We start from the raw sequence: 7,527 nt of genomic DNA, 5'->3' as shown, positions 1-7,527 counted from the left end.
CCTGGCTGTGGGCCTGCTAATCAGACCCACAGCCTAGCTGTTCTCTCTCTAAATTAACAACCATGTACTTTAGGTGCATTTACCAATTGGTACTGGGCCACCTTATCAGTCCCTGTACAGTGGATAGGTATCCAGGGCATAGGTGTACCCAGGGCCTACCAGGGGCTGAAGCATGTATTATGCCACCCCTGGCTGGCCATCTAAAACTGACACAACTGGCTGCAATACAGCTGGGGCAAGGTGGTGTAATCACCCTTTGCTATAGATATAGTATACCTATATCTAACCCTAAAATGGACACATATATTCCTATCAGTCACTCCTATGGCAGGCCTTATCAATCCTGAAGGCAGAGTGCTTGGAATTATGTGAGATTGTGCTCTGGCATGAGCTGAGCCCGTCTGCAGCTTGCGGAACCAAGTCCTAATAGCTGTTCCATGATAACGCTATACCATATACTCTTAAGTGCATTATCAACCTCGCGGTTAAATGCTAACTCTGGTATAATATTATCAAAACATGTCGAGTAAGGTGTCATACGAATTGGAATACTACCCCCTCACCAATTCTGGCGACGGGGGTAGCATTCCACCCTTCTAGAGGGACACGACATGTATGTAACTGTGAACCCCGGTTAAAGTTAACTCGAGCCTTGGCATCACAAAATGGCCTCCTGCTGCTGGGAGTCCTTCCAGCGAGGGAGGCTTGGACAAAGGGTTTCCTGCCTTGGGAGGTGCTAGCACCACCCCAGACAGGATTTTGTAAATTGGGTAGGACAGGCCTGAAAGGAATGAGACATGCCTGGGGCACACAAGGTGTCCTGTGCATACACCGGTTAAACCAGTTGCTGGGGTATCCCTGCCCCAGCTCTGGCGCGAAACCAGACAAAGGATAGGGGGTGTAGCCACCCCCCTTCCTGGTCCCACCCAGGGGAGGGACCTAGTCAGTAGTGCAGCCCCCTTTAGGAGAATAAAGGTAGGAGCTGGTCCCATTCCAAATTAGATTATCCTGAACAACTTACAAGAAGAAACTCTGGACTTCGACGATCTGCTCCACAGAAGACTGAAGAATCTACCTTGTGGGCAAGGAGTGTCCACCCTGCAACTGCAGGCACCATCAAGCGTCCAGCGGCTTCACTTTGTCGCCTTCCATCGAGGATCCAGACTTCTGAGCCTGACGAGACCCAGATGCCCAGACCTCTCCAACCTCAACTCACATCTGCAGCACAGCTGAGACCCGTGGGTGCGACGAGACATGTGGGACCGGCCATCTTGAAAGAAACTGCACTTCGCTTCCAGCACGACTCCTGAGGTAAACTCGACCAAGTGCTTTGGGGATTGAGAAGCCCCAGCCCCGAGCAGCTCCTGCACCGATGATCAGCCCTCCAGCTTCCACGAGATCTGCGTGGGGCCCTTCTGCTTATTTGCTGCTAGACGCGTTGTCTGGTCACTTGCCGGCTGGCTAGTGGCCTCCTAGACGACGAACCTTGAAATCTTCACTGCTGGTCTAGTTGCTCCAGACTGGCCCTTGCTCTCTTCCAAAAGAGGGGCACCCCGGACTCTCCTAGTCCGCACCAGACGCCTTTTCCACTCACCGCGTGGGTTGCCTTTGCCAAGGCCTGTTGACTCCAAATCCGGATCCGACACCGCCGACAGCGAGAACCTGCGTGGGACAGCTCGTGCCTCCATCCTGGTCATCGAAGACACCTCCTGGTCCACGTGGCTGCAGAGACAAGCGTCCACTCTTCACCTGATCGCGACAACAGCATCTGGTTCCCTCCTGGTTCCACACCGGTCACTGGCTAGTGACTTTGAACACTGTCCCCTCTGCTTTCAGGTCCTCTTCTTCCTCGATCCACCTGTGGATCGCACCGGACATCTTCCTCCTGGTCGCCTGCAGCATCTTTTCTTCCAGGCTCCATAGACTTCAAGGCTGAAACCCGACATGACTTCGCACCTATGCACCCGCAGCCCGTGGGTGAGGTAACAAGAGCATTTCGATGTTCAAGGGTAGATTGACTCTCCTAGTGTCCAGTTCCACAGTCGTTTTAGTCCTAACTAGTCAGGATTGTCCGTACTTACCTTTTTCTTGAACTGTACTGTCCATAGACGTTGTTACGCATCTCGCGTGTGAGTTCACACTCTGCACACGCGTTCCGTGGGCCTCCTATTACGTTACTAGAGTTAGGGTAGCGTGGTCCCAACGATCCTACAGCCTCTGGGCATCTCCATTCCTTCTATCTATTTTCTTATACCATTTACTTAGTATATGGTTTGTCGTGCCCCTAGGGCACCATTGTAATTTTGTGCAACTTATCGTATTTTTCCTAAGAGATTGTCATGTGCTTAGCCCTCTGATCTCATAAAGAGTTCAGAGGTGTTTGTTATTAATAAATATATTGTCTATTTTCATAACAACCTGTGTGGGGTCCTTTCATCTGGTACTCAAGGGGTTATATTGTGGTAAAACAGCTGGCTTCACGTGCCAAAAGAGTTTAGCCTAAGACTGCTTTGTCCATGCTACCATTAGGATAGCTGGTCTATAAGGTTGACTTACATCCAATCACCATAAGGGTAGTTTGGACTGATACAAGGTGATCACTAGAACTAGTGAGCATCATATATCAGGCCAACTTCTCACACCCACATCCCCGGCCACGCAGGGGCTGAACAACCTGCGCCGGCCTGTGACTCTGGGTGGGATGTAGTGGGGCACCCCCTTACGTAGCCACGAAAGGGGCAAAAAGGCAGACTGCGCAGGCCGGGTGGTGGAGAGGCCCAAGGACCTGGCCGTAGCCCGAGAGTCCTTAAAGCGATCTAGCGCCCTGCCTGCCTTGTTGCCAAATAGGCGATGGACAACAAACGGCATGTCCATAAGGGTGGATTGAACATCCCTGGAAGAACCAGTTGAACGCAACCAGGTGTAGTGTCAAAGGGCTACTGATGTGAAAATCGTCCTGCCAATTGCGTGGGCGGTATCCAGCCCACAGTGGATGGTAAACATTGCTGCGTCTCTTCCCTTTGCAACTGCACATGAGAGCACAGCCCGCGCCACCATATCCAACACAGAGTGGGAATAATGGCCCAAAAGACATGCGGTGTTCACGGACCGCAGTCACAAGCTGGAGGAAGAAAACATTTTCATCCCAAGTTGGTCCAGCTTTTTGGATTCCCTATCAGGTGGAGCGGTAGGGAAGGCGCCTTTAGATGTAGAGACTTGAACCACCAAGCTCTCAGGGGTGGGGTGTTGGGAGAGGAAAGTGGGGTAATTCAGGGCCGGGCGGTGGCGTCGGGCAATCATCCTATCCACAGGAGCCCCTGTGTTCGGCATGGACCAGGTGCCCAAATGATTGCCTGTTATGGCTTCATTGAATGGCAGCAGGGCCTCTGAAGAATTCGCTGCTGGCTGAAGCACCTCTGTCAGGAGGTTAGTCCTGACTGCCACTGTAGGAAGCTCGAGGTGGAGAGCCTCTGCCGCCCTACGCAACACCACTGCTTATGACGTTCCCTACTCCTTAGCCACGGTAGGAGGAGACAACATGCCTAGGTCTGGGGAGGTATCCAGACCACTGGCATCCTCCAGTTCCTCTCTGCACTCTGGATCACAATCCAACTGGTCTGTTAAAGGGTTACCAGACCCCTCCCAGTCTTCCTCACTCTCCTCTGGCTGCCAATCGGGATGAAATTAGCCAGGGTGGAACATAGGTACAAAGATACCCATTGGTGCCGGGTCAGGCGCCGCCGTCCCGGCTCCGTGTCCACATCAGGGTGGAAGCTGGGGTCAACACTGGCTGGAGGTCTAGCTGGCATCCGCTGCGGACGTGGTACCAGTGGAGTCGGCGCCGGCAGAGGTGTAACGCGGTCGACTGGCGCCGATCCGGATCCAAGCCTGGATCCAAGGGGCTCTGCGGTTCCGAGGCCAGAGCCCCGGCATCGAAGGCCTCGGGCCCACAGCCAAGTCTGCGGGGTCCAAAAGTGTGCCGACGGAGTCGGGCTGCCCAAAGATGGCATGCATTCCTTCGTAAAATTGATAAAAATGGGCAGGGGAGGGAAGGGAGGGAAGGCCGGAGTCGACCTTAAAGGCTCCGCACACAGATCCGTGGGCGGGGCACCACCTGCACCCTTCGTCGCGTCGGCCGACGGACAAGGTAAGTTGAAGAGCGACGATGCTTCTTCGACTTATTTTTCTGCTTCGACTTACCTGACCCCGAGTGGGAAGAATTAGAGGAGGAGTGATGGTGATGACTCCGTGATTGGTCCCTCGACCTCCCACGCGACCGGGACCTTGAGCGACGCAGAGCCGACTGCCAGGGCGGTGTCTATGTAGCTACCGCAATGTCATTCCGGCGACCAAGACGTCGACGACGGACTCGTAGTCGACCGACGCCACCTTCCGACGCGCAGGGGTACTGCTGAAGAAAAACTTTTCAGATCCAGTCTGACACCTGGGGCTAATCCAAGGTAAGTAATCTATAACTAACCTTTGTTTCTTACAGATATATTGTTACCGAAGGTAAGTAACTTGTTCGTTCAGCAGTTTTCAATGAGGACACCTTTTAGAATTGAAATTCTTCAGGTGAAAGTTTTTTTCTCAAGCTCTTGTACAAGTTTGAACTTCACTGATTTGATTGCAGTATCCTACTCCAATAATGCTTTTGTTAAAAAAGTTCATGCGACAGAATGTCCTTGATACATTCACCCCTTTCTTTTGCTACATCTTTCTCTCTATGTACTTTTGAAAATTGTTTTTTTGTAACCTGTTTTGTAGTGGCTGGTTGGACGAAACTCTAACTATGGCAATTAGAGCATGGTGATTATGTCAATCAGCTTATTCTCTTTCAAAACAAATCCCTCCTGCTTCATTTCTGTGTATAATTTCGACCCGTGTTCCAGAACATCTAGTACACCAGTCTTCATATCTTGTCTGGTCACAAAGTTGTGTATTCGCACAAGCTCACTTGTTTCAAATGTGTTTCCTTGCTGCTGCATGAAATGAAGAAAGCTGTTGTAGGCGGCTGGCTTAGTAAATGGTGCACACATATTTAAATGATACACCTGGCACTAATCCAGGCAACCATTATGGTGATTTTAGTGGTCTTTGACAACCATAGAAATATCTAAAAGTGGAAGCTGTGAAGAACAGCCTTCAGGCTTATCTTGAAGGAGTGTTAAGCAGCTTGTTTTAATGGTTTAATCATGTAATTTAGGTTAAACGAAAAAGAACCACACAGTGTTTATATAAAAATACTTTTATTAATTACACAACACTCATTAACACGTTGGTATCTCCTACCCGGCGATATCAACACAATCACAGAAATACTTCATATGCAACAAGGTAAGTAGCAGAAAATACAATGGTGTCCAGGGGGAGATCAAACCATATATTAGGAAACTGGATGCGAACTGCAAAAGAGGACTAGACTTGGACCAGAAGAGCCGGATACACAAGGAACCACCTAAGGTAAGTACCCAGGAACCCCACACCGTGCAGAGTGGGAACACAGCTGCATGCCCATTGAACCACAAGTAATTCCCTTGGACTACAGAAGGTTGGAGAGCCATCCCACGAGTGGATGCCTTGGGAACCAGGTTACCTACACCAGGAAGCCAGGTGCAAAGGGATGAAGAGACGTCGGAAACCTCTGTAGACGACAATGGAGGATTTAGAATAAAATGCCTCTAGAGAAGAAGGTGAAGTCTGATGGAGTCCAAGGGTGGATTCTGGAAGTGAAGAACATGCAAGCAGAGGGAATCTAGTCTATGCCACTCAGAAGTGGCCAGGAGGCACGGAAGAGCAATGGCCACCAATGTATGACGGTCCAGGAGAATTTACATGACCTTGTTGCTGCAGCTGTGAGGACCAGGTGATGCTCAGGAAGAGCAGGAGAGGTGCACGAGCTGACCCATGGATGATGTTGGTGACTAGGTGTTTGGTGTCTGGGGGGAGCACAATAAGCCTTGGTATCTGCAATTGCCGTGGAGAACGAAGAAGGAGCAACATTGGGACCAGCAAGGTCCAAGGGGCTCACAAACAGCAGGAGAGTCAGATCAGGCCTGGAGCAAGCAAAGGAGCACACTGAAGGAGTAGACGACCCTCAGTAGGACCCACAGGCCAAAGGTATAGGGGTCACAAGAGGACCTTGAGCAACTCATCAAGAAGGAAGGCCCACGGAGCAGAGGATGTGGTGAGGATGCTGTACTTGTCAGGAAGAGAGGCTGGAGCTTTCTGTAGTCCGAAGATCTCTGGATTGCAGAGCCAGCAAGCCTTGGCAACGGCAAGTCAACATGGTGCACAGGGGTTCGTCCCAGTGGTTAGGACGAGGGATACTGGCCACAAATTTGCAGAGAGGACACGTCAGGCCCCAAGTAAGTTGCAGAACCTCCACCTGTTCTGTTGAGCCTTAGGAAGTTCGTAGGACGACCGGAGCAGCAGACCGGTCAGCTTCATTGCGATGCTTGCAGATGCAGTGATTGACTCCATCACTCCACGAGAGATTGCTTCACGAGTCTTTGATTCCCACAGCTCTGTTGAAGATACTGGAAGAACACAGACAACGAAGAAGTCTTGCAGAACAGTGAGACCAGGAGCAGCAGGAGTCTTCCTTGTGCAGTCTCAGTTCCAGGTGAAGTCCAGCAAATTCTAAGTGTCCAGACGGTCGAAGAGTGATGTGGTTTCAGGCATGAGTCTTGTCCCATGATGAATCTACATAACCACCCAAAAGTTTGCCCTTAAGTGCCCATGGGAAAGGGTTGGAATAACTCAGGGGTTCCTCCCATAGAAGGGGCTGTATAAAGGGGAGGATACTCCCATTTCCTTTGTCCAGTTTGCCACCAGGGCGGGAGCCAAGGGTTCACTGAACTGGCTCTAACTGGAGTAAGCAAGGAGGGCACCAAATGTGCCCTTGAAAGCAGTCTGGTGGCGCTGGCAAACACCCCCACCCAATACACTAAGTCCTGTCTGGGAGGTGGTCACACCTCTCCGTGACAGGAAACCTATTGTTTTACCTTCCCCTGCTCAAGCTTGGCTCAGCAGCAGGAGGGTAGAATCGTGTCTGTGGTCGGCAGCAGTACTAACTTGAAGACCCTGAAAGGCTATTATCAGGAGTACAGGAGGGGAACCCAAGGGACCCCAGGGAGCCCAGTACATGGGATCAGGGTTTTTGGAGCCCCCATTTGAAGATAAACTATTCTGAAATGAAAAATGCTCTGAATCAATGTAGTATTTCTAGGGCAGCCAGCCCAACGAGGTGCCTCTAGATTTCTTTGTATGTAACCAGGAGCTATGGGCCCCACTACTCTCTAATGTTTTTAATGCTGTAGCGTAAACAGGTGTCCCTCCCTCCTGGAAAAAGTCATTATCCTGATTTATAAAAAGGGAATAAGGCTATCCCAAAAACTATAGACCAATATCACTCCTAGATAGCACAGCAAAACCAATACGCTGTTTACTTCTAATTAGGCTAGAGGTTAGTGCCCAAGAGAGGAACATAGTAATTTGAACTCTATGGCTGCAGAAAAGTTAAAG

This window comes from Lissotriton helveticus, chromosome 5_1, assembly GCF_964261635.1.
Source record: "Lissotriton helveticus chromosome 5_1, aLisHel1.1, whole genome shotgun sequence".
Classification (NCBI taxonomy): Eukaryota; Metazoa; Chordata; class Amphibia; order Caudata; family Salamandridae; genus Lissotriton; species Lissotriton helveticus.
This window is presented reverse-complemented; position numbering follows the sequence as displayed.